The sequence below is a fragment of the Lissotriton helveticus genome, chromosome 5_1, assembly GCF_964261635.1.
Source record: "Lissotriton helveticus chromosome 5_1, aLisHel1.1, whole genome shotgun sequence".
Lineage (NCBI taxonomy): Eukaryota > Metazoa > Chordata > Amphibia > Caudata > Salamandridae > Lissotriton > Lissotriton helveticus.
The window spans coordinates 1,977,348,434-1,977,374,075 of NC_136065.1; the positions used below are offsets into that span (position 1 = coordinate 1,977,348,434).

At 47.7% G+C, this 25,642-nt stretch overlaps 1 protein-coding gene across 1 annotated transcript in view; it reads right to left on the minus strand.

Annotated features, from left to right (window-relative positions):
* LRRC3C (leucine rich repeat containing 3C) overlaps positions 1 to 25,285 on the minus strand; it is a 61,358-nt gene extending 36,073 nt beyond the window's left edge. The window contains exon 1 of the mRNA XM_078641458.1: positions 23,540 to 25,285. The gene's annotated coding sequence lies outside the window, so the exon portion shown is untranslated. The remainder of the gene's footprint in view (positions 1 to 23,539) is intronic.
* Positions 25,286 to 25,642: the final 357 nt, after the last annotated feature.

The following is a 25,642-nucleotide window of genomic DNA, read 5'->3' on the forward strand; positions in this document are numbered from 1 at the left end:
CTGCCCTCTCTGTCCCGGACATCAGCCCCCTGCAGAAAAGAATACCCACTACTCTTGTTTTAGTTCTATAAGTAGCATGAAAATGGGACGTGCATCAGAATTATTTTAGGTGGTGTGTGTCTTTTTGCACTAAGTGCATTTCTTGTAACATCACTACATCAATATCCTTGCCTTTTAGCCACTGGAACAGGGCCCGTCTTTTGATGGGGGACTTAAGGCCTTGGGTGTTTACGGTAATTATGGTCAGGGTTTGGAGGTCTTATAGCATCAAAGTTGCTCCCTCTCCCCCACGAGTCCAGGGGGCAGTGATGCAGTAATGTTAGGTCAAGCCAAGGAATTCCTAGGGACCTGACCCTCGTCTATCATGTATTGCTGCGTTGCTATGGGAGATGTGTCGTACGGAGGTATAACAGTGTAAAACAAACAAAACTGTGACCATATTTGGTATCTGGTCATAAAGTGATGTAAGGTCAACATGCAAGGCAGAACAAAAACGCAATTAAGCAACCAAAGAAAGAGAAAGAATGGGAAAAAAGCAAGAATGAGAGAAAGTCTCCAAGATGCAGTGAGACCGGCTGCGGCAAGGGCTAAGTCGGCGAGCCCCCAACAGTTTCTGATGGTCTCTCTCTGTAAATCCAGGAAACAGCAAAGGACAAATGACCCCCATCCGGGTCTAGGAAGCTCTCCAAATGTAGCGTTTAGTTTTCCTGCAGCAGGAGATATGGGTGCGGGCAGGGCCCACCCCGCCACCAGTCCAAGCAACAAGTCTTGGGGAGCGCCCACCCTGTCTCAGTCTCTGGGAATGAGGGTGAACATTCCTCTCGGTCCTGCTGGTGTCACAGACATCTCTTGTCAGTACCAGACTTGTTGGTTCTCTGGTTGTGCCATGCCCCCGCTCACTAGTCGTTGCCTGCGAGCCATCCGGGAAATGCTGGTCCGCATCTGTGGATAGCTACAGTACCTGTTACGCCGGATGTATGGCGTTACAACGCATACTTTTACAACGCCTACCTTTACATCGCAAGTTTTACAACGCATACCATTACAACGCATAGTGCTTTGGGGCACTGGATAGTGAATAGTTTAATTTACTATTCCAACTCCAGTCCCCGTGGATAGTAGGGAAGGTGTTGGATAGTACATTAAACCTATTCCCTATCCTAGAGCGCCCCCCAGCGCAATGCATTGTAATGGTTTGCATTGTAAAAGTTGTGTCGTAAAGGCACTGCGTGGTAAAAGTTGCGTTGTAAAGGATGTTTACCGTTACGCCTCCTAGATCTCCCTTTCCTTGTGTGGAGTTCCTTTATATGTGAAGCATAAGCGGAAAGGATGTCCCCATCGACATTGTATTCCCCCTTTTTTGAGGTGGGACGTAATGTCTTTGAACTCTCTTCACTGTGCCAGTGTTTGCGCTGAGAGATCCTGGAAAAGAGTTACCGAGCTACCCATGAACGCGACAGGCTTTCGTCAATGGGCAGCTGACACAGTGGCCTCCTTGTACTGGAAAAAATTAACCTGAGTGAGGTCATCTGGACTTAAATTGATTTTTGATGGAAAGTCGAAAATAACCTTTTGCGTAATAAGAGCTTCTAATGTTCAATTAAAATCATTGCGAGATACTATTATTAGTTTTGTAATAATGACTGCATCAGACAAGATTACATTAGTGGCCACCATATGCCAGATTACCAGCACTGCCCACTTCGCTGCATCAGGCAGAGTTGCCAGTAATAATGAAAAAAAGCATGTGCAATGCAATCGGTCTCGCCTTTGGGACCTTATATGTATTTAGCTATGCAGCACATTAGCCTGGGTGCTGAAACATCTACTGTTCTTTAACATGCAAGGAAAGTAAGCACCAAAATGCGTGACACGCCAGGTATCGGAACACATGGAGAGAAATATTGCCTTTCAGCGGGAAATGGTATAGTCCAAGGCTCTGTTTTTGATATAAAATCAGGGCCTTCAGTGGTCATATCACTGAAAATACAAGATTTGAAAAAAATATTATTGTTTACGGGTGCTTGTGGAAGATAATTTCTATGGACTGAAATCTAGAGAATGCTAAAGCGATTCTGGTATTTTTCTGACCTCTGCTGGTCGTTTTCTATGAAGAAAGTTAAATAGAGGCAGTTGCCGGAAAAATTAAAAAAAGAAAGTCCCTCAGCAGAAAGCAACTCTGGTATTTTACTGACCTCTACTGGTCGTTTTCTATCAAGACAGTTAAATAGAGGCAGTTGAACAAGCAGATAACAATTCTGGTATGTTAATGACCTCTACTGGTTATTTTCTATTAAGACAGTTGTATAGAGGAAGTTGAACAGAAAAAAGTCCCTAAGCAGAAGCAGACAAGTCCTAGGGCTGATCGCCAGAGCCGACAAAGTACATACACATACTAAAGTATATACAAGAGGTCTCGAATGCTCGACTTAAAAAGGGATGCCTCTACGTAGGCTATACATGCCAGCCACAGCACAGTGTCCCTGGCACAAACACAATAACATTAGCTATAAGTCTTCTCACGTGATTTATCACTAAAAGAATCAGCTTTAAATATGTTTTGGGAATTCAGCCATTTTTCTCCAAACATCAGCTTCTGAATTCGGAAAAGACACACATTTTTGTATTGAATAGACAATTTTGGCAAACATATATTACTTTTACCAAGCAAACGTTTGCAATTTAGTAGGCTGGGATAGACACAGGACAGCTACTTGCAGTTAGCTGGAGAGCTACCAGTAGTTCAAAAGGTACTCGTTGGAGAAGCCTGATCTATGTGTTCAATCCAGGTGTAGTCTATCTGGAATGTTTTCCAGCAGCAAATACTTAAATAGATCCAGAACAAAGCCATCTAAGTCTCGGTTCTCAATCTCCATTGGAATACCACATATGTGGAAGTTGTTTACCCTTGAATGGTTTTCCATGTCTTCCAACTTATCCAGCATTTCTTTTTGCTTTGATTGCAGTTGGTCCACCGTTCAAGATATTGTGTTCCCAGGTCGTGGTAGCCATGTCAGCCTCTACCTGCTCCAGTCGCACTTCTATTTGTTGCACTTGTGTGTCAATGTTCCTCAGTTCCTTAGTAATATCTTGTTTCCACAACGAGAACTCCTTGCCGAACTCCGCAGCAGAGTGAGGGTATCGCCTTTTGTAGCCGGTGCCTGCAGCATCAGTTCATCCTCGTGTTGGGGACCCACGGCAAGCAATCCGGGAGGCTCTCCCTCCACGCCTCTATCTTTTCATTGCTTGTGGAGCATGTCCTTAATGCTTGAGGTCTTGGTAGGTTTACCTTTTGCCGAGGACATTCTGGTCCAAAGTCACTGTGGCATGTGGGGCACAGTTACCTGAGGCCTGTCCACCACTTTATAATGGGATTCCCTGAAGAGAGGGGTTACTCGTGCGACCACATCTGCCGCGCTGGTCGACATAAAGATGGGAACTCAGTACGGCTATTTCACAAATTCTCTGTCCAGGGGTTTAGGCTTCCCATCTCTAGAACACTGTTCCAGGATTCCCCATCCTCAGTCAGCCATTTCTCCTCCTCAACCTCAGCAATAAGAGGCCCCACACTACGCCCAGTTCAAAACCCCTGGGCCCATCAGGGCGAGGTGCGCAATCCACCGCATGCAGCCAGCGGTTTGGTTTCTCCTGTTTACAGCAGCTCCTGCCCACTCATGGCCACTAGCAGGCCCTGGGAGCTGCTCCCGCCTCCTCCAGGGCAACGAGCCACTGCCGCCTCCCAGGCGCAAGCCAACCCTCAACCAAGCCTATTGACCTCCCAGACGCAGTACAAAAGGGGGTGGTGATGAACGGAGCATCTGAATCAATCAAACACTCACACCCAGTCAAAAGATCTGGGTTTAATCCATCACCGTTCTTTAGCCCACTCTGCCACCCCAGTTCAGACATGGCTATATGCAAATCAGTCTGACCCTGTGCCTCATGGGAACAGTCCAGCCCGAACTGCCAAGCCATGCCTTCCCTGGACCGGAAACAAGCTTCCCGGCTTGCTTGAATCCAGTGGCAAAGTGAGCAAGGGACTCACGTCTGAGCATACCCTGCCACACTTATGGCGGCCAAAAGCGGTACAAAAGGGGGTGGTGATGGACGGAGCATCTGAATCAATCAAACACTCACACCCAGTCAAAAGATCTGGGTTTAATCCATAACCGTTCTTCAGCCCACTCTGCCACCCCAGTTCAGACATGGCTATATGCAAATCAGTCTGACCCGGTGCCTCATGGGAACAGTCCAGCCCGAACTGCCAAGCCATGCCTTCTCTGTACCGGAAACAAGCTTCCGAAGACCGGTTTCTGGCATTCCAGCCGTCTTCAGCCCGGCTTGCTTGAATCCAGTGGCAAAGTGAGCAAGGGACTCACGCCTGAGCATACCCTGCCACACTTATGGCGGCCAAAAGCGGTACACCCCCTTTTGTACCTCCCAGACGCAAGCAGCAGTCCTCACCTGTGTACCTCTTTGGGCCGTCCCAGTCCTCATCTGGGACCTGCAGTTAGGCGTGGGAAACATTCAGTCCCCGCCGATGGCACCCATAGTTAAGCAGGGGCATAGGTAAGTCCTCCTTCGGGGATGAAGTGATAGCTGCAGGCCTCTCCCATCAGCAACGTGCTGCGACATCCATTTTAAATTTCGGTCGCCCCGTCCATAAAGGCATGACTGTCTGTCTCGCACATCAAGGGGTCGCCTCGGTCTCCTCTGGCATCACCACAAACTCCCAGAATGGTCTGCTGCTGGACTCACTACTCCATGTCTTGGAAGACAGGTCCTGAAAGCTGTCGGTTAGAGTTTGGCATGTGAGCTCCTGGAAGGTTCATGCCATGGCCATGTCCCCCCCCCCCCCCCCACCACTTTCTTTACATATTGCTCTACCTCACCATCACTCTCTCTATTTCTATCTCACAACTCTCTACCTCTGTATAAGCCTCACCTCTTTCTCTATTTCACGTCTCTCAACTTCTCTGTCTATATCTACCTCTTACTGCCTTTCCCTAATTTTAATTCTCCTTTTTCTACATTACCTCTCCCTCACCCTTGGAAGTACCGTACTCTTCTGCCTCGCTCTACATTTCCTTTTCCCTATCGCTGTCTCTACCTCTCTACCACGCTCTAAAAACGGCCATTACCGGTCTTTCTCTCTCTCTCTAGATCTTCCTCTTTCTAGCTATCCTTATCTTTCCTTCTGACTGCCTCATCTTTCTTTAATTACTTCACTTCCCTCCCAACCTCATATATATCTCTGCAGCATCTGTATCTCTACCCCTTCACCCTCCACCACATGCCTTTGACTATATTGTTCTCTACTGTCTTGTGGGCCCTGCTCGGTTCCATTTCTTTTAGTCATTAGGGTCACGGGTGACTGTCTAGCTAGAGAATTGCTCACATAAAAGGTGAAGGGGGACAAGGCAGAGGAAGAGAAACTAGGAGAAGCCTTTGGATTTTTACCAATTGAATCCCCAAAGCAGCACTTTGATTTTAACTGCTGCAGCAAGAACACCATTGGTGAAGAGGGATATTTGTGATTACAAATATTTGGCAATTGAAATTATAATTTCAAGTAGTCTGTCCATATGTCTTACTTAAGTATAATGCACTAGTCCACTAAACATCTAACAAGTCACCCTTAGTGAGATTTTCCTACAATGAGGGTAACAAGCATGTTACACACAGAATTCCACATAAGATGTTGTTGCAAGTCAAACAAATCTACCTGCAAACTAAAAAAGAAACTGATTTATCAGTACTTGTTCAAGATGTCTTTTGATAGTGTTGGACTGATGGGCACCAGGCAGCTCGAGCTTTTGCCTCCTCATCCTCACCCCCAATTTCTGAACATATATTTTAATATTGTTTGGCATCACAAAGCTTCGAATTAGCTGAAAATAGTTAATACATTCAAAGTTGCTCCAAACAGGGGCCCACAATTAAATCTTGCCCAGGGACCCACAAATCCTTAAGATCTTCCTCAGCCCGCCACCAGTAGTTCATGCCAATCCTTCACAATAAGACCATCTCAGCCAATCAGCAGCCTGCCTGAGCTCACCCCGCCATCCACGAAGCATGCACATCCCACCCCGCATCTATTGCCCCCCACTGAGGGTAAAGGTAGTGTTCTTTACCTTCTTTTCAAATACACCCAAGCTTGAGATCTGCAAGATGGCTGTATGGGCACCTATACATGTAAGTGGAACACATAACATATATTGTGCCACTGAGGACTTTCAGAACCTCTGCAGCTACTTGGGAGTGACAGAATAGTGCATATTGAAGACTATGTCTGTGCTGTGCCTATTGTGTCCCAGGGCGGGCGATTTAGAGCTAATGGGACATAACGTTTTGTGGTACACCCAATACACAAACATTTAATTTTTCAAATGATAGCAAATCTACTGGGCAAACCAGCACGCTGAATGGAGTGACTTCTGTGAACATGTGAAACATGACTTCGTTCTGTTCAGTTGTGTTTGTGCCACCTGCAAACAAACTGAAGGACAGTCCACTTCCCAAGGCCAGTGGGCAATGTGAGCAATGCACTAGTTATTTGTACACGGCTCCTGAAATCTGCTGATGAACAGTCTTAAAATAAACAGTGACGCCATGTGAGCAGGAGGAATACAGGCGTGGGGGTTTCTATGAACTGGGAACAGACACCCTGTGCCTGCCCGGGCAGCCATCAGTACAACAGACTCCTAATACTGGGCGGCGGCGGGTCAGGGCCCAGAGGAAATGTCATGGTGCCCAGCAGGCTTCCTTTTTTCCATGTCAGCCATAGCAAGGTGCGGTTTCCCTGTGTGAGCGGGTGCAGCTTACCTCCTGTCAGACCCCCCGCCCTCACTGTGCGCTGGCATCGTGCACTTCGAAGGGTGGCACAAAGCGAGCTGGTGACAGCAGGGAACAGTCTGAGGCACAAGCAGGAAATGCAGGTCATGGAACAATCTGAGCCAATGGAAACAAACAAAGGGCACTGAACAATCAAAGGCAGGGGCAACAAACACAGAGAACTGAACAATCCCAGGTAGGGGCGACAAACACAGGGCACTGAACAATCCCAGGCTGGGGCAACAAACACAGAGAACTGAACAATCCCAGGCAGGGGCAACAAACACATGGCACTGAACAATCCCAGGCAGGGGCAACAAACACAGGGCACTGAACAATCCCAGGCAGGGGCAACAAACACAGAGAACTAAACAATCCCAGGCAGGGGCGACTAACACAGGGCACTGAAAATTCCCATCTAGAGCCAACAAACACAGGGCACTGAAAAATCCCATCTAGAGACAACAAACACAGGGCACTGACCAATCCCATCTAGAGACAACAAAAACAGACCACTGAACAATCCCAGGCAGGGGAGACAAACACAGAGCCCTCGACAATCACAGGCAGGGGCGACAAACACAGAGAACTCGACAATCCCAGACAGGGGCAACAAACACAGGGCACTGAAAAATCCCATCATAGGACAACAAAAACAGACCACTGAACAATTCCAGGCAGGGGCGACAAACACAGAGCCCTCGACAATCCCAGCCAGGGACAACAAAGACAGGGCACTGACCAATCCCATCTAGAGACAACAAAACAGACTACTGAACAATCCCAGGCAGTGGAGACAAACACAGAGCCCTCGAAAATCCCAGCCAGGGCAACAAACACAGGCCACTGAACAATCCCAGGCAGGGGCGACAAAAACAGGCAATTGAAAAATCCCATCTAGAGACAACAAACCCAGGGCACTGACCAATCCCATCTAGGGACAACAAAAACAGACCACTGAACAATCTCAGGCAAGGGAGACAAACACAGAGAACTCGACAATCCCAGGCAGGGGTGACAAACACAGGGCACTGAACAATCCCAGGCAGGGGTGACATAAGCAGGGCACTGATAATCCCATCCAGATATAAAAACACAGACATCTGAACAATCCCATCTAAGGACAACAAACCCAGGGCACTGAATAATCCCATCTAGGGACAACAAAAACAGACCACTGAACAATCCCAGGCAGGGGCGACAAACCCAGGGCACTGAATAATCCCATCTAGGGACAACAAACACAGACCACTGAGCAATCTCATCTAGGGACAACAAACACAGGACACTGAACAATACCAGGCATGGGCGACAAAAAAGGCCACTGAAAAATCTCATCCAGGGACAACAAACACAGACCACTGAGCAATCTCATCTAGGGACAACAAACACAGGACACTGAACAATACCAGGCATGGGCGACAAAAACAGGCCACTGAAAAATCCCATCTAGGGACAACAAGCACAGACCACTGAACAATCCCATCTAGGGACAATAAACACAGGGCAACGGATACCAGCCAGGGGCAATTAACACAGTGCACTTGATCCCAACCAGGAGCAACAAACACAGGGCACTGGAAAATCCCTGCCAGGGGCGTCAAACATAGGGCACTCAATTATTCCAGTAAGGTGCAACAAGCACAGGACAGTGAACAATCCAAACCAGGGACAACAAACACAGGGCATTAAACAATCCCAGCCATGGACAACAAACACAGGGTCAACAATAAAAGTCATATGCAACAAACACAGGGTACTGAACAATCCCAGCTAGGGGCCTCAAACATAAGGTACTCAATAATTCCAGTAAGGTGCAACAAGCACAGGGCACTGAACAATCCCAGACAGGGACAACAAACACGGGGCACTAAACCAATCCCAGTGAAGGGCAACAAACGTGATTACCAGTGGCTGAGATTAATTCAAGCATTCCATCCATCACTTTTTTGTATACTTTAGTGTGTAGTCCTAAGTGAGACAGGTATGCCCAGAACAATCTCAGACAGGGACAACAAAAACAGTGCACTGAAAATCCCAGCTAGGAACAACAAACACAGGCCACTAAACAGTCCTAGTCAAGGGCAAATGGCACATGTCACTGAACAATGTCAAGCATGGGTAACAAACACACGCCACTGAACAATCCTAGCCAAGGGCAACAAACACACCTGGCACTGATAAATAAAGGTCCAGGCAGCTAACACACAAGATTAAATCAACAAAGCCTGGGGAAACAAACACATGGCACTAAACCATCCAAGCCACGGCCAGAGAACGCAGGGCATGGAATTATGTGAGCTGAGGACAGCTAGCACAGAGCATGATACAATTCCAACCAAGGACAACAAACGCTGGGCACTGAACTATCCAATGCAAGGGCATTTAACACAGGAGATGAAACAGCCCCAGATTGCATTAAAACACACAACATAGGGACAGCTAAGAGCAGCAATAACAGGTCATGGAAAGATGCCAGCTAGGGCCAGCGAGCACATGGCGTGGGACAAACCTAGCCGAGGACAGCTAACACAGAGCTTGAGACAATGACAGCCTGGGGCAGCTAACACACGGCATGTAACAATTCCAGCCAGAGGAAACTACCACAGAAGATGGAACAACCCCAGCAAGGGATATCACACACATGACATGGGGTAGTTAGGGTAAGCTATTAACAGGGCAGGAACCATCTCAGCCAGGGACAGTAAATACATGGCATACATATCAGCTAATGACAACTAACATGGGGCACGCGACAATACGTGCTAAGGACAGCAAACACTGGGAGTGGAACAATCCAAGCCAACACGGAAAGTGGTGTAGGAATGGAAATTCTTGAGGCAATACTTTTTAACAGCAGAAACGATTTCTGAATATCATTCCATTCCATTGGTATTTAGCTTATCTGTACCATTACTGAAATTGACCAATTAACTGGAAGAGATTTTCCAGTGGGATGCTGAAATGTGGGTGTGTTTGCTGCTTTAGAGAACAAAAACGTCCCTAGGCTCTGCAGCAGACCCTTAAGGTAAACCGGTATATGTCTTGTAATTTCGTCTCATGGGACTCCACCTTGTGGCCAACTGAGCTAGAACCAACACCAGAAAGCTGTGGATCACCCTGAACAACAAGCTCAACATGAGGACACAAGGCAATGCAGTGAGCACTCCCTGACTCCACATCCTATGAATGTTCCGAAAGATCTTCAAATGGCTGCCACAAAACACCAGATGAACTGTCACGCACGCCCTCATCATGAGCAGACTCGACTATGGCTATGCACTCTGCGCTGGATTCTCTGCACAGGATTCTCTGCACAACTCACCCACAGGATCCAGACCATCCAGAATGCCACCGTAAGACTCATCCTTACCCTCCCATGCTGCATCCACCTCTCACCTCAGAGAGATCCGCTGGCTCCCTGTTCACAAACACAGCCAGTTCAAATTCCTAATGCACACATTCAAACCCTTACACAACACCGGTCCTGCATACCTGAACAGCCACATACACTTCCACCAGCCCGCGAGACACCTACACTCAGCCTCACTCTCATTCGGGTACACCCCCGCATTCGCAAAGGCACAGCCGAAGGGTGCCCGTTCTCCTACATAGCACCCAAAACTAGGAACAAACTCCCTCAGCACATCAGAGCCTCCTCCTGAGTATGGAGGTCCACAAGAAACTGCTATTCGAATAACCTTACTGGGATCTCTCGCTTTACTCCTGATAAAGTGCCTGGATACTCTTATAGCTGATTGGCGCACTCTACTAATCGACATAACATGTTAAATCTTTTACAGCAAAAATCTGCCACTGGGATGACCTTGTAGCGACTTGGGGTTTGTGGCTCGAATATTTACTTCTGATCTGGATATACGGTAGACATGTATTATTAAATGCTATGTGTAGCACTAAGGGGCCTGTCCTCTGGGCTCACGTTAGAGCATCCCAAGGAACACATTCATTTTACAAAGGCTTTCTGAAGCCAAAATTTGCTGGAAGTATTCGAGCCATTCCTTCTTAACCAGTGGGGATTCTATAAGTGGCATTTCAATCATCTGGTTATTTTTGCACCCAAGAGGCCTTCTCTGCAGACAGAGCTTTTCAAGAAAACTCTGGATTGTTTGTGGTATTCAGGACAGACTGTCACTGTCACTGGTGGTGCTGTTTCTCATTAGACATGACCAAACAGACTGCACTTTGCTAGGTGAAGGACTGTCCCACACCTTCTAGTCCAACCTTTGTGCTGTTTCATAAACTGGGACACTTACAATGTGTCTGACCCTGCCCTAGCCCTTTCGGCCTGTCAAGACGTGGCCCACCTGACATGCGGGTGGCTCTGCCCCAGCCCTCTCGGCTATTCGGGGGCAGGCACACCTGGCATGTCAAGTCTGTCCCAGCCCTCTCTCAGCCTGTCAGACCTTGATATGGCCAGGCTGAAACCAGGCATAAAAACTTATGCAGTGCACTCGACTCACGTTTTACTTCATCTTGCAGGCCCTAAAAGTATTTTCTTTTTCCAGGTGTGTTTCTTTAGTTTTTCATGCAACATAGGACTTTAGTGAGGTGCACACTGTGACCTGAGTGGCTATAGTTGCCATTTCTAGTTTTCGAGGGGTGCTAATGATGGGGTACTATATAAAGCATAGCAGTTGAGTATGTAACAGTGCACATCTCTCACAGTTATTGTCAGTGGGTCTCAAGGGTGTTCAGGCTTCATGTTAATCCAATCCTTGGCCTTTCTTCAGAATGCACAGAGCAGTGGTCACATATGTGCCAATTGTAATCACCATTGTATGTGAGTGCAAAGGAGGTATACAGAGTTCTTAAAAGACGGACAGTGCCAAGGTAAACAAAAATGCTGTGTTTGCAGGTGAGGAGTGAGCAGGAGTATGTTTGGGAGAGAGACAGCGAGCAAAAGAAGAAAAAAAAGAAATGCACTTACTGATTCGATCCTAAATGAATTACCAATGTATTTTTTCTCTCTGGGGCTTTGGGGGGCACATAAGTGGGGTGACGCTTCTCCGCTCCAATGGAGGAGCCACCCCTGCAGTGAGGGTATAGTAAAGGTGAGGTGACACAAGGAAGTACATGCCGGACAGAGTGAAAGGACAGTGATGAAAAGGAGACGACTCGAGAGATATTCAGATGGGGGATTCAGAAGAAGCGAGGAGTCAGGTGCATGTTTGTAGTGTGGTATGTCTGGATGCAGTAACAGAAAACTCACAGAGATGCACCCAAATACCGCTTAGGTGGCCCGCTGTGTAAAGCACAGGATTTAGGGTCAAGTTTTGAGCCACGCCTTTATCACACAGGCACTGTCTCTTGGAAACTGTCCTAGTTACGCTTCTTTGCCTGCAGCCATTTTAGAGACCCCCTGAACCACACCTTTTCATCCCACTTAAAGCACTAGACATAGCTGACACTGTCCAAACACCACCCATCTTTCAGCTGCACCTGACCGAACCAGGTGACCGGTGTCTTGGATTTGATGGGACAGTCGCAATTCATCACCACATTTGTCCCAGATAAATTCAGTAAACTCACCACATGCCTTGGTCTTCACAGAGGGTCGGCTGAACCTGGCGAGTTTTCATTTTGCTGGACTGAAGCACTAGCTGCCACTAGCAGGAATCCATTTTGTAGCCACAGATGACACTGTGTGTGGAAGTTCCATTTAATTGCTTTAGGGTCTATGTTTGAGGCTTTCAGTTAAGCCATTCTATGCCCCTTGGTGCTAGCAGAATTGTTGTCCTACTTCTATGTTTGCGAAATGCCCAAGTTTTTGGTTTTCAAAATCTGGTCACCGTACACCTGCCTGATTGTGCCTCAGCCCTACCAACTGACACAGGTCAGACTCTGCTGAACTCTACCGGCGTGGCACGTGTTCCAGCCGGGGCCTCCCGGGGCCCCCAGCGGCAGCGCCCCGGTTCATGGAAACCTTCTCCCCTGAGGTATTTTTTCCGCTCGTTTGTGCGCGGTGTGCGTTTCCCTTCGTCATTAATAAGGGCCAGGCCTGGTCCCAAGGGGGCTCGACATTGCGAGAGCTGGGGTGAGTGGGAGGGGTGTTCACCGTGACGTAAAAATTAACCGTAGACGAATAACCTTAAACTAGTGCTTTAAATGGGCCGGTACTCACCGGTACCGAGTACCGGCACTTCTACATTTTCTGCGCTTGAGTACCGGAACTTCTTCTAGTTCAAAGAGAGTACCGGTACTCATGGGGCAGCAAGCCAACACAGCGCAATTTAGTATTTAAAAAAAAAAAAAAAAGAAGCGTGACACACAGCCGACGAGTCAGTCCCTTTCTGTGAAGCACTCGTGCTAATCTCCCTTTACCATCTGCTAATGGAGCAACGCCGCTCGCATCGCCTGCCCTCCCCTCCTGCCCTCCCCTCACCACCACCACCCGTGGTGCTCTCTAACCCTGGGCTGCTGCAGCCTCCTGGACACACGGGATTCTTTCAGCAGACTGCACGCTGGGCTATTGTGATTTGTTGGCCATCCAAATATTTTTGAAAAGCAGAGGAAACTCTGTTTTTATTTTTACATTTCTTGTGCCCCCTGCAGTCGAGGTCTCTTCAACCGATTTGCAAGGCGTAAAAGACTTGTTGTGGGACAGATGAAAGGCCCAATTTGCATCTCGCCCCTCTCCCTACAGATACATTGTCAGAGCTTAACTTATAAAAATATTATACATACCTTCCCTTCACAATGTGATTAAACAAGAAAGTTAGTGATATTGCGTAAAGTATGTTTGATTTCCACAGCACTTTCCAATGCTTGTGGGGCCCAAGGCACTATTACACTGGAAACAATTAAAGAAGGGGTTTACATTCAATTAAAAGTAAAATATTTATGACATTAGAAAATAAATGTTAGTGAACTTTTTTCCTAGTGCATTTGAAGCAATTTCAAACATAAAGCGCCAATGAAACAAAATCTTAAATGAAGAGGTGCATTCGGTCATGAGGTTTATTAATGATTCGAATTAATGGCCAGCCCTCCACGTTCATCGTTCATCCACTTGTTCCAGGTAATTATTGCTTTTAGCACAGTTTATTGTGGGTGCACATGAACTAAATACCCTATCTGCATGCACAAGTGCTTCAATGTCCCTGTCTGTGTGTGTTCTTGTATGAGTGAGTGTTGTCTGCAGTATGCACATCTGCATACCAATTAAATCTCAATTAAATTAAACTTGTGCCTCTGGACCGGTCCCTTAGCACTATCTGTAGCCACGCCCTCCATAGCTCCACCCATAGCCTTACCCACCCCTAACCCCGCCCCCTAGCCCACATCTCAATTTTGTGAGTACCTGCACTTATTTTTTTCCATTTAAAGCACTGCCTTAAACTATGAATAAACCTTTGGAACAGTAAAGCCTGTGTTACGCCGCCGCCCACTTGGTTCTGAAGATGCGACGCAGAGGTTGCAGGCGAACATCTGCAGAAAGTTCACGTGTCTACTGAGCTACTTCCTTTTTTAGGGCAGAGGATCGTCGACCACCAGTAAATACAACCATAACAAAACGGGGTTTAAACCCGTTTTATTATCCTTTCAATTACCTGGACCCTCCCCAGGACTCGATGAGTCTAGGGGGCGGGTACAGGAGATGACATTGCTGTCAGGGGGGCCCTCTCGGCCCTCCATGTGTTCTGGACTGTTCTCAGTGGGTTTATGGCACGCTAAACCCCAAGACAGTGACCTGCCTGGACCAGGTTTACTAAAAATTGCACAGCGCTGTGTCAAAATGTGCAGCAGTGAGCTTTACTCGCGGGGAAACATTCTCAGGCATGTATACATAGAGTGAGGAACCGATGATGTAACTGGCTCCACTTATGGAAAAGAATTCCATTTCTGCAGGAGAGTGTTATACCCTGGCTCAAAAGTGTGCAATTTGTATCTTGAGTCAGATTCATACTCGAGGTTCACTCTGCAGTACACATTTGTGCAAGATCACAACTCGGAAAGGGTAGGCTGTGTTAAAAATGTGTAGCAGAAATTACATATTAGATATGGGAATATAATAGATGGGAATCTTGCAACTACTGTATAAAAGCCCTTCTCTAACTTGTTTTATGATAGGTGGCTTGTGACGTCCATATTCCCTTGTAATAAGGAAATGACGTAGCCACTAAACTGTAAGAATTTATTACAGGCATTACAGCTGGGTTCTATCCTCGCAGTGCCTGCACCCAGAAGTAGGAGTGAGGGGAAAGGCAGATAGATCACAGAGCATAATTCAAGATGCACTTTAAAAAAAATGAAATCTGGCTTTTCTTCTTTTGTTCTGTTTTTCTAGCTGAGCAGTGATACGCAGAAAGGAGATGTTTATGGGCACATGCTTGTGTTTTCCATAGTTAAGGGAATTATTAGCAAGATAGAATCTCTGCATGTTTCTACAAATTCAAGCTACAGCATTTTTTTGAAAACGGACATACTGGTTTTAATATATTTTTGCAATAAATCTCTAACTGCTGTTTGATGTGTTTAGTTTTGCACTAGAGAATCTACTTGTATTCTTCGTGTTTAAAAATATCCTACCTCTTTCATATAAAAGAACACCACACCAACGATATGTGTGGTTTATTGGAAGGGTTATGTTATGACCATGCATTTAAAGCAGGACCACTAAAATTGTGGCAGGGGAGGATCAAATTATGTGGCAAAGCTGACTAAATTATGCAGAAAGAAAATGCAAATTATGTGGTTTAATGTGCACATTTTCTGAAAGTATTACTTATTTTGGCATTTTATACATACTAACACTGTATGTTATGGGCAAAGGTTTCAGCTCATTAGTACAAGTTGAACCCTAAAATAAAGATATAAGCAAAAGAATGGTGACCAGCCAAACTTTGAAAAAGGCCTTCCTCCTCTTGCCAACTCAGGATGCAGCGTTTTAGTAACTTTTGATCCGTTTAAGCTACAACACACTTTTTTTATTTAAAATCTGCAGATAATGGAGCAGATGTACTACGTGGCAAATCCATAGCTATGCAGAAAACGCCACAGCATCAAAATCGCATAATTCCATTGGTCCTGATCAGTGCTTTAAATGGGCCGGTACTCACCGGTACTGAGTACCAGCACTTCTTTTTTTAAGCACTCTGAGTACCAGCACTTCTCTACTGCCAAGGAGAGTACCGGTTCTCATAAACAGTAGGGGCATTGGCTGCTTGTGCTGTTGACCTGTCTCTGACAGCCAGGCACTTCTGTAGCCGTGACTGGTGAGCTGAGCCCTCTCTGAACTATTCAGCGGGGGCTCATTTGCATAACGTCCGGTGTTCACCATCCTGCTGTGTTGCAAACACAGAATCGAGGCAGTGCGTGTGTGTGTGTGTGCGCGCGCGCGCACGCTCTCGAGAATATATTGTGTTGTGCCAACAGCAAATAACAGTATGGAAGCTGCAAATATTATATAACAAGGAAATGTTAAAACATCACCGCGTTTGGCTATCGTTATTGTGTAATGAATTAACCTGTTTTATTTATAGAAACACATTTGACGTGTTTTGGTATGTGCTGCCACTAGTATTAAAGTCAATAGGTATCAGCGTGTCTTGTTCTTAGCCCCGCCCACTCACCCCATTTAAATGAGTACCTGCACTATTTTTTCCCCATTTAAAGCACTAGTCCTGATTATAGGAATAACGAACCAATTCGATGTTATATGGGAACAAGGACAAAGGCTGAGTTACTCAGAATGTCACGGAACTACTCGTGACTTTCAATATCTTTTTTGTACAACAGGGGGCACTTTATCTCATATAACACACGATATTTCTTTTACCCCTTGTTTGCACCTGGTTCCATCTAGGGCTAGCATAATAGGTGGAGCCAGCTCAGGCCAGTTTAGTTGACATAGCTCTGCGTGGAATCCTAGGGGTGTTTGCGCTCTTCACCGCCAGTTAAGCTCCTTTTTGCATACATTAGCCAGGGTCAGGGGCTGCGTGAAGCAGAGGGATTTGGAGATGCCATTACGTCAACTTTCGGCACAAGAATAACTTGTGCAGATGTAACGTGATCGGCGCTCGTGTAAAACATGCTTAACCTCGAGACTGTGCCTTTCTCTTCGCCGCCGGCAGAGGGCAGAGTACCCGCTTTTAAAATAGCTCGCAGAACAAATCCATCTCAAGGTGAAAGGCAGTAAACAAGGAGGGAATCCCCACCCCGCCCCCGCAGGCTCTCCCTCCCCGAGCGGGGACTCTCTTGTCCCTCCGCTGGGGCGTCCCCCGCCTAAAGCAAACGACTGCACATAGCACCGCCCGGAGCATGTATTTTCGCATAGAGGCGGGTGCGCGTGGGAGGCGATTTACACTCCTCAACAGCTTCTTTCCGCCTCAGGCTTCCCGCTCACTGGTACGGCCAGACACAGCAGAACTACCCTTTAAACGGACAACAGAGCTATCCCAATTAAGAAGCTAGGATCGGCCCATGGACAGCAGAGCTATCCCTGTTAAGCAGCTAGGCTCGGCCCGTGGACAGCAGAGCTACCCATGTTAAGCAGCTGGGCTCGGCCCGTGGACAGCAAAGCTATCCCTGTTAAGTATCTAAGCTCGGCTCATGGACAGCAGAGCTATCTCCCTCATACAGTGAGACTCGGCCCGCCGACAGGCGAGCTATTCCACTCAAATAGCTGGACTCCCTATAAACAGCCGAGCTACATTCCTCAAACAGCAGACACTGTCTCCACGGAGAGCAGAGCTATCCCCATTAAGCAGCTAGGCTCGGCCCGTGGACAGCAGAGCTATCCTTATTAAGTATCTAAGCTCGGCTCATGGACAACAACGCTATCTCCCTCATACTGTTAGACTCGGCCCACGGACAGGCGAGCTATTCCTCTCAAATAGCTAGACACGCCCTATAAACAGCAGTGCTACCCTCCTTAAACAGGAGGCACGCTCCATAGACCCCCTTAAGCAGCTAGGTTTGGGCCACAGGCAAAACAGAGCTATCCGTGTGGGAACCAGCTCAGAGCAGAGGCCCTCAGGCACTTTGAGATTGAGCATCTTTTTGGTGAACAGAAACATACCTCACCCCGGTTGCTTCCCTCCCGCCCTAAGCACGACACAGCCACCCCAACATCACAGCTTATCAGAACAGCGCCAAGCCCCTCACAAGAGTGCACAGATGTAGGTGGAGAGGTGAATGGAGCGCTTAGAACAGGGTGGAGGGGTCTGGGAGCATGAGCCTTTCGTGCTCAGATAGCGCCCTGGGCGGGAATAATGTTGGCTCCCTCCGCGCTGGTGCCAGTGAATAAAATGAGGCAGCAGGGGGCTGTGCGTTCTCTGCTCCGTCCCTGGCTGCTCACCCCTGCCAGAAGCCGGCCTGGGCTGAGCCCAGCTGTCCGAAGAAGGCCCTCGTGGAATAAGGGATAGCACGCACCCAAAATACACCTGCAGCTGCCTTCATACAGCTGCAGCGGTCCCAACAAAGACGCGGCCGCCGCTCCGGGAAAGTTGCAGATGCGCTGAAAACCAATGACATCTGCCGTACTCGTAAAAGTGACTGCAATGGCCCTAAGAAAGCTCCAGCGGATGTAGAAGAACTGCAGCTGCTCTGAACACTGCAGGCGTGTACAAAAACTGCAACTGCTCTAAGAACACAGCAGCCGGTGTACAAAAACTACATCTGCCTAAGAACACTGCAGGCCGTGTACAACACCTGCAGCTGCTCTAAGAACACTGCAGGCAGTGTACAAAACCCGCAGCTGCTCTAAGAACACTGCAGGCAGTGAACAAAAACTGCATCTGCTCTACGAACACTACAAGCCATGTACAAAAACTACATCTGCTCTAAGAACACTTCAAGCCATGTACAAAACCTGCAGCTGCTCTAAGAACACTGCAGGCCGTGTACAAAAACTGTATCTGCTCTAAGAACACTACAAGCCATGTACAAAAACTGCATCTGCTCTAAGAACACTACAAGCCATGTACAAAACCTGCAGCTGCTCTAAGAACACTACAAGCCATGTACAAAACCTGCAGCTGCTCTAAGAACACTGCAGGCCGTGTACAAAACCTGCAGCTGCTCTAAGAACACAGCAGCCGGTGTACAAAAACTGCATCTGCTCTAAGAACACTGCAGGCAGTGTACAAAAACTGCAACTGCTCTAAGAACACAGCAGCCGGTGTACAAAAACGGCATCTGCTCTAAGAACACTACAAGCCGTGTACGAAAACTGCACCTGCTCTAAGAACACTGCAGGCCGTGTACAAAAACAGCAACTGCTCTAATAACACTACAGGCAGTGTACAAAACCTGAAAATGCTCTAATAACACTGCAGGCAGTGTACAAAACCTGAAAATGCTCTAAGAACACTGCAGATCGTGTACAAAACCTGCAACTGTTCTAAGAGCACAGCAGCAGGTGTACAACAACTAGCTCTGCTCTAAGAACACTACAGGCTGTGTACAAGGCCTGCAGCTGCTCTAAGAGCCCTGCAGCTTTTGTACAATACCTGAAAATGCTCTAAGAACACTGCAGGCTGTGTACAAGACCTGCGGCTGCTCTAAGAGCCCCGCAGCTTTTGTACAATACCTGAAAATGCTCTAAGAACACTGCAGGCCGTGTATAAAACCTGCAGCTGGTCTAAGAACACTGCAGGCCCTATACAAAACCTGCAGCTGGTCTAAGAGCACTGCAGCCGGCATACAAAAACTGCAGCTGCTCTAAGAACACTGAAGACTGTGTATAAAAACTGTAGCTCCACTAAAAACACAGCAGGCCGTGTACAAAACCTACAGCTGCTCTAAGAACACTGCAGACCCCGTACAAAACCTGCAACTGGTCTAAGAGCACTGCAGCCGGCGTACAAAACCTGCAGCTGGTCTAACAGCACTGCAGCCGGTGTACAAAAACTGCAGCTCCTCTAAGAACACAGCAGGCAGTGTACAAAACCTGCAGCTGCTCTAAGAACAATGCAGACCAAGAACACTTCAGGCCCTGTGCAACAACTGGATCTGCTCTAAGAACACTACAGGCCGTGTACAAAACCTTCAGCTGCTCTAGGAGCACTGCAAGTCATGTACAAAACCTGCAGCTGGTCTAATAGACCTGCAGCTTGTGTACAAATCCTGAAAATGCTCTAAGAACACTGCAGTCCGTGTATAAAACCTGCAGCTTGTCTAAGAGCACTGCAGCCGGTGTACAAACACTGCAGCTGCTCTAAGAACACTGAAGGTTGTGTATAAAAACTGCAGCTCCTCTAAGAACACAGCAGGCCGTGTACAAAACCTGCAGCTGCTCTAAGAACACTGCAGGCCATGTACAAAACTGCATCTGGTTTAAGAACACTGCAGGCCCCGTACAAAACCTTCAACTGGTCTAAGAGCACTGCAGCCGGCGTACAAAAACTGCAGCTGCTGTTAGCACACTGCAATCCGTGTACAAATCTGCAGCTGCTCTAAGAATACTGCAGCCGGTGTTCAAAAACTGCATCTCCTCAAAGAACACTGCAACCGGTGTATAAAAACTACAACTCCTCTAAGAACACTGTAGGGTGTGTACAAAACCTGCACCTGATCTAATAACACTGCAGGGCATGTGCAAAACCTGCTGCTGGTCTAAGAGCACGGCAGCCAGTGTACAAAACCTGAAGCTGCTCTAAGTACACTGCAGCCCATGTACAACAACTGCAGCTGCTCTAAGAACACTGCAGCTGGCGTACAAAAACTGTAGCTGCTCTAAGAACACTGCAGCTGGCGTACAAAATCTACAGCTGCTCCAAGAACACTGCATGCCGTGTACAAAAACTGCTGCTGCTCTAAGAACACTACAGCCGGCGTACAAAAACTACAGCTGCTCCAAGAACACTGCAAGCCAAGTACAAAAACTCCAGCTGCTCTAAGAACACTGCAGCTGGACTAAGAACACTGCAGCCCGGGTACAAAACTGCAGCTGGTCTAAACACTGCAGGCCGTGTACAAAAACAGCTGCTCTAAGAACACTGCAGCCCATGTACAAAAACTGTAGCTGCTCTAAGTACACTGCAGCCGGCGTACAAAAACTGTAGCTCCTCCAAGAGCCATGCAGCTGGTGTAGAAAAAAACTGCAGCTACTGTCAGAATATTGTAGCTGTTCCACCAAAACTGCAACTAGTGTAAGACACTGCATCTGGTCTACGAAAATTGCAAGAACCCTACGGGGCAGCTGGTGTATAAAGACTGGAGCTTGTTTACAAAATCTGCAGCCACCATGAATGTTACAGGTGGTCCACCACAACTACAGTGACCCTAAAAACACTGCAGCTTGTCTTAGAAAACTGCAGCAAACCTATGAACACTGCATAAAGTGTACACAAATTAGAGCTATCACTGCAGCGATACAACGACAAGTGAGGCTTGCTTCAGTAAATTTCCACCTACCAGAGAACAAAAGAGGCAGCCAGCATAAGAAAACTGCAATCGATATCAGCCCCTGGAGCATAGGCAAGCCTAGGCGTGGGGAGTCTCTGGCGGGGTGGTCCCTGGGCATCGAAAGCAGACTCACTCACATCTGATTGTTTGTTTAGATGCATTGCATACAACCATGTGCCATACTCTGGATCACAGGCGCTGGAAGAAGGCGTGCTACAGCACCCCCAAAGTAACCAGGCTGGAGTTCAGAAGGCGAACGAGCAATAAAGATGCCTTTGAATTTCATGTTCATGTTATCACATTTGTTGTGCATTCAAAGACAGAGGTTGAATAGCAGGCTATGTATTCTGACAAACTGCTGCTTATTCTTTTAACATTCAATCAAACATTTATAAAAGCGCAGAAAATCACCCGCGAGGGTCTCGAGATCGTTTAGATTGGTGTTTACTTTTCTTACTCTGACTGCAAAGTGAGAGGATTTTCTAAAGTGAACTGTGTGATGATCTTGCTGGTGTGAAAATAAAGACTATAGGATCTATTTTTTCCTAAAACAACATAATTTAAATATTTGTAAATGTCCTGTACCAATATTTCACTATAGATCCACAGTTAGGGAAGGCACAAATAAAACACCTTTTTTATACTTCTGAATTGAGACATATATTTTAATAGGTTCCAATCAAGACACTTTACTTGGTGACGAGCAAATGATAAATATTCACTGAAGCCCGATTTCCACACAATATAATGTTTGCTATGTGGTTTTTATCAGTAAAACTGTACATCTGTGAAAAATCAGTGGCCATTAGAATGGGAAATGTGCTGGCTGTGAATGACAGTGGGCTACCACACCATGCTTTAGTAACATATTTGTCAGAGTGTGCTCCAAAATACAACAACAGCTACACACTACACCCTTGCCACATGGCGTGGGGCATTTGCAATATTTGTTCTTTATGCAATGCTTGGATTTTTTACAATCCCTATGACTTCAGTGACTGAGCACTGATGGCCGAACCCCCACTCTGAAAATTGTTCCAGCTTCACTGCTTGGGATAAGTTTCATATGCAAAATACAGAACAAATTCATGTAAATCAGAAGGTATACAGGGCAGCGAAGAGCTTGTGAGTATTTCCGGAGGTGGGGTAGCAGAAACCCTTCTTCCGGGGCACTAACATACCAGTAAAATGGACTGGGGGCCACACTAGGGAGCTTGCTTGTCAAACATAGTATGGCAGCCTTGTGGCCCTCTTTTTTCTTTTTTTTCAATTTTATATAGCCCTAACTCTACCCGAAGGTATTGGAGCGCTTTACATGAGCACCGGTTACTTTACACAAGGACGCATTCATTTTTTGGTAGGCACGGGGAGAATAAGTGATTTGCCCAGAATCAATAGATGTTTAGCCAACGCCGAGACTCGAACCTGGTTCCCCAGCTTCACAGTCTGCGGCTCTGGCCCTTGCGCCACATCCCCTCTTCACTCTTGGTCTCCGGCTGGGCCCCTTGCACCCTCCAACTCTGTCATCGGCCATTGCTACCCTATACGTTTCCATCCACAGCACAGCATTTACCAACTGAAGGTCTGTATTTTGCTTACTAATCATGACCATTGTGAGGGGTGAAAGTATTTTGCGGGCCAATCACGTCTCGATTAGGCTAGGCATGGCACCTGTGCTATTTCCCCACTGACTGTGATACACATCAGCAATTTAAAAGTAGAAAGTGCGAGATTTTGACTAAAAAATTGAGGAACTGTCTTTTCCCCCTTTATCAAACATTGAAGTAAGACAATTTTAGGCAGGAGAAAGCTAAAAGTAAGCAATTTTTTGCTTCTAAAATCGGTACCTGTTGGCAAGCCTGGTGTTGAGAACAGGGCTGATGCTGCAGCAGAACTACCCGCCCCCCCCGTCCCCACCCTGGAACAACAAAATATGATCATAAATGAACCGGCCCCACCCAGGAAGACATGATGTGAATCGCAGGGCGCGCCCCGTGCCTTCTTCCCTGTCCTTTCGGTTTCAGATCTGGACAGGGAATTACATGCACACAGACAGACAGGCATCTGGAGACAGACAGGGGCGCAATGCCATGGAAGGGACTCGAGGCCTGGAACCCATTATGAGCCAATTCTGGGTCCAGAGACCCCCCCATCATTCGGCACTTCAAATTTCACACACTTTCTCCTGAATCAAGCCTCATGGGCCCCAGTGCCCAACTGTGGCAGGTCTAGATGTGCTCTTTAAGATTCCTTCAGATATTGGTGCAACCCCACAACCGTACATCTTTCGGTCACCCACCCCACACTGGTGTCACCCATCTCATAAAGACTTTACCTTGCATCTTTTGGCATCTTGCGGTGTCTCTCTAGGGGTTGTCAGGTCCTTGATCAGGTAGGCCTCAGAGCCATGTACTTGGTACTTCTGTACTAGGCTGCAGTAAATGGGGTGGTCCTCTTGGGCAGTCTTGGTAGTTTTGTATTAAGTGCTCCTCTTGGGCAGTCTTGTGTTAGGTAGTGTTATTTGATAGTCTTTAATCAAGTGATCCACTTGCAGAGTCTTGGCAGGCTTGTATCAAGTGGTCAATCTGGGCTGCCTTGTGTTGAGGTCTCTTTTCGGGTAGTCTTGTATCAAGCAGTCCACTTGGGCAGTCTTGTGTTGGATGGTGCTCTTGTATCAAGTAGTCAGTTTGTAGAGTCTTGTGTTGGGTGGTGTTCTCTGGTAGTCTTGTATCAATTAGTCAGTTTGTAGAGTCTTGTGTTGTGTGGTGTTCTCTGGTATTCTTATATCAAGTGGTCCACTTGGGCTGGCTTTTGATGGGTGGTCTTCTCTGATAGGCTTGTATCGAGTGGTCCGCTTGGGCTGTCTTGTGTTGAGTGGTCTTCTCGGGTAGTAGTGTATCAAGTTGTCCTATTGGGCAGTCTTGTGTTGTGGGGTGTTCCTGGGTAGTATTGGTTCGAGTGGTCCACTTGGGCAGTCTTGTGTTGTGGGGTGTTCCTGGGTAGTATTGGTTCAAGTGGTCCGGTTGGGCAGTTTTAGGCACTTTGATATGAGATTACTGTGTATAATGTTGGGTGGTCTACTTGGTCAGCCATGTGTTGGGTGGCCTTCTCTTGTGGTCCTATGGCATGCTCCCCTCTCTGATCCTCCTGTGTCTTGTATTCGTGTGGGGTGGTTCTGATGGCTCGGAGGTGGTAGGCGGCGTCTTTTTTTGGGTGGTCCGATTTCGGATGCCCCTGTGTCAGGTACCTCTCGGCAGTTTCTTACATAGTCTTTTCGGGCAGCCCTGTATATAGAGGTCCAGCGGAGGGATGCTGTCGGGCCGTCAGTCCTATAAGGCTTGTCCCCCTCGGCAGCCCTGCATCGGATGGTCCTCCTCCTATAGAGTGGTATATCTTCCCTTTAGAGTCTTACTTTCGTCTCAGCCAGTTATCTTGGGTGGTTTTATACTGATGCTCCTCTCAAACCTTACAGGTGCCGCTGTTCGCGGAAAACGCCACAGCTGGGTTATGTCCTCCTCATCCCTGGAATCTGGAGCCCGCAGCTGAAGTAAGAATGTGCCCAGGAGAAACCTGAGAGTCCGCAGCCGCGCTGCTCACTGTCTTTATCATTATTAATATGTATCGAGGCAGAGCGCTTAGGGCTTGAGCCGTGTCACTCCCCAGCCAGGCGGCTCTAGGGACCGCGTTCACTGCCAGCAGTCTCTCCCTCTGTGACTGCAGCTGTGGCACTCTCTCTCTCTGTCTGTTGCTGCAGATTAGAAGCTGCTCTCTCTGCTGGAGCGCTCTATTGCTGCGCATGCACCAGTCTCCGTATTGCTGTCTCACTCTCTCTGGCTGTAAGTGCAGTAGCGCCCCTCTCTGCTGCAGCAGTCTCCCGTGTAGACTGCAGGTGCAGCAGCAGTCTCCGTCTGGGTGGAGGATCAGCAGTCTCTTCTCCCGGCTGCCGAGACAGCTCGCTCTCTCCGTCCCTGGCTGCCGGTGCAGCGGCTCGGACCCCAGGTGCAGCAGTCTGCAGCACAGCAGCCGTCTCTGATCCGGGATCCCGGGGACGGTCTCTCTCTGACGCTCACTTGCCGGCTGTGTGTGTGTTTCTCTGCTCGCGGAGTGATCGCCCTCCTCCGGGGACTCAAACCCCGCCTCGAGAGAGAGAGAGAGAGGGGAAGCCCGGTCTCCGCGTAACCAGGACAGCGCCAGGAGCAGAGGGCAGGGGAGAGAGGGCGGGGGGAGGGGAGAGGCGAGCCGGGCTGCCCCAGCCGCCCTCTAACCTCCTTACAACACACTCGCTTCCCCTTTCCTGGCACTGGCTGTGGGATCGGGCTCTGTCTGCTGATCATACATTGCATGCCATACACGCGATTCAGGCGGGAGACTCCCTATTGTTGAAGACAAACATGGCTTTATTTTAGGTGTCCCTCGCCTAAACTTCCCTCTGCTTCAA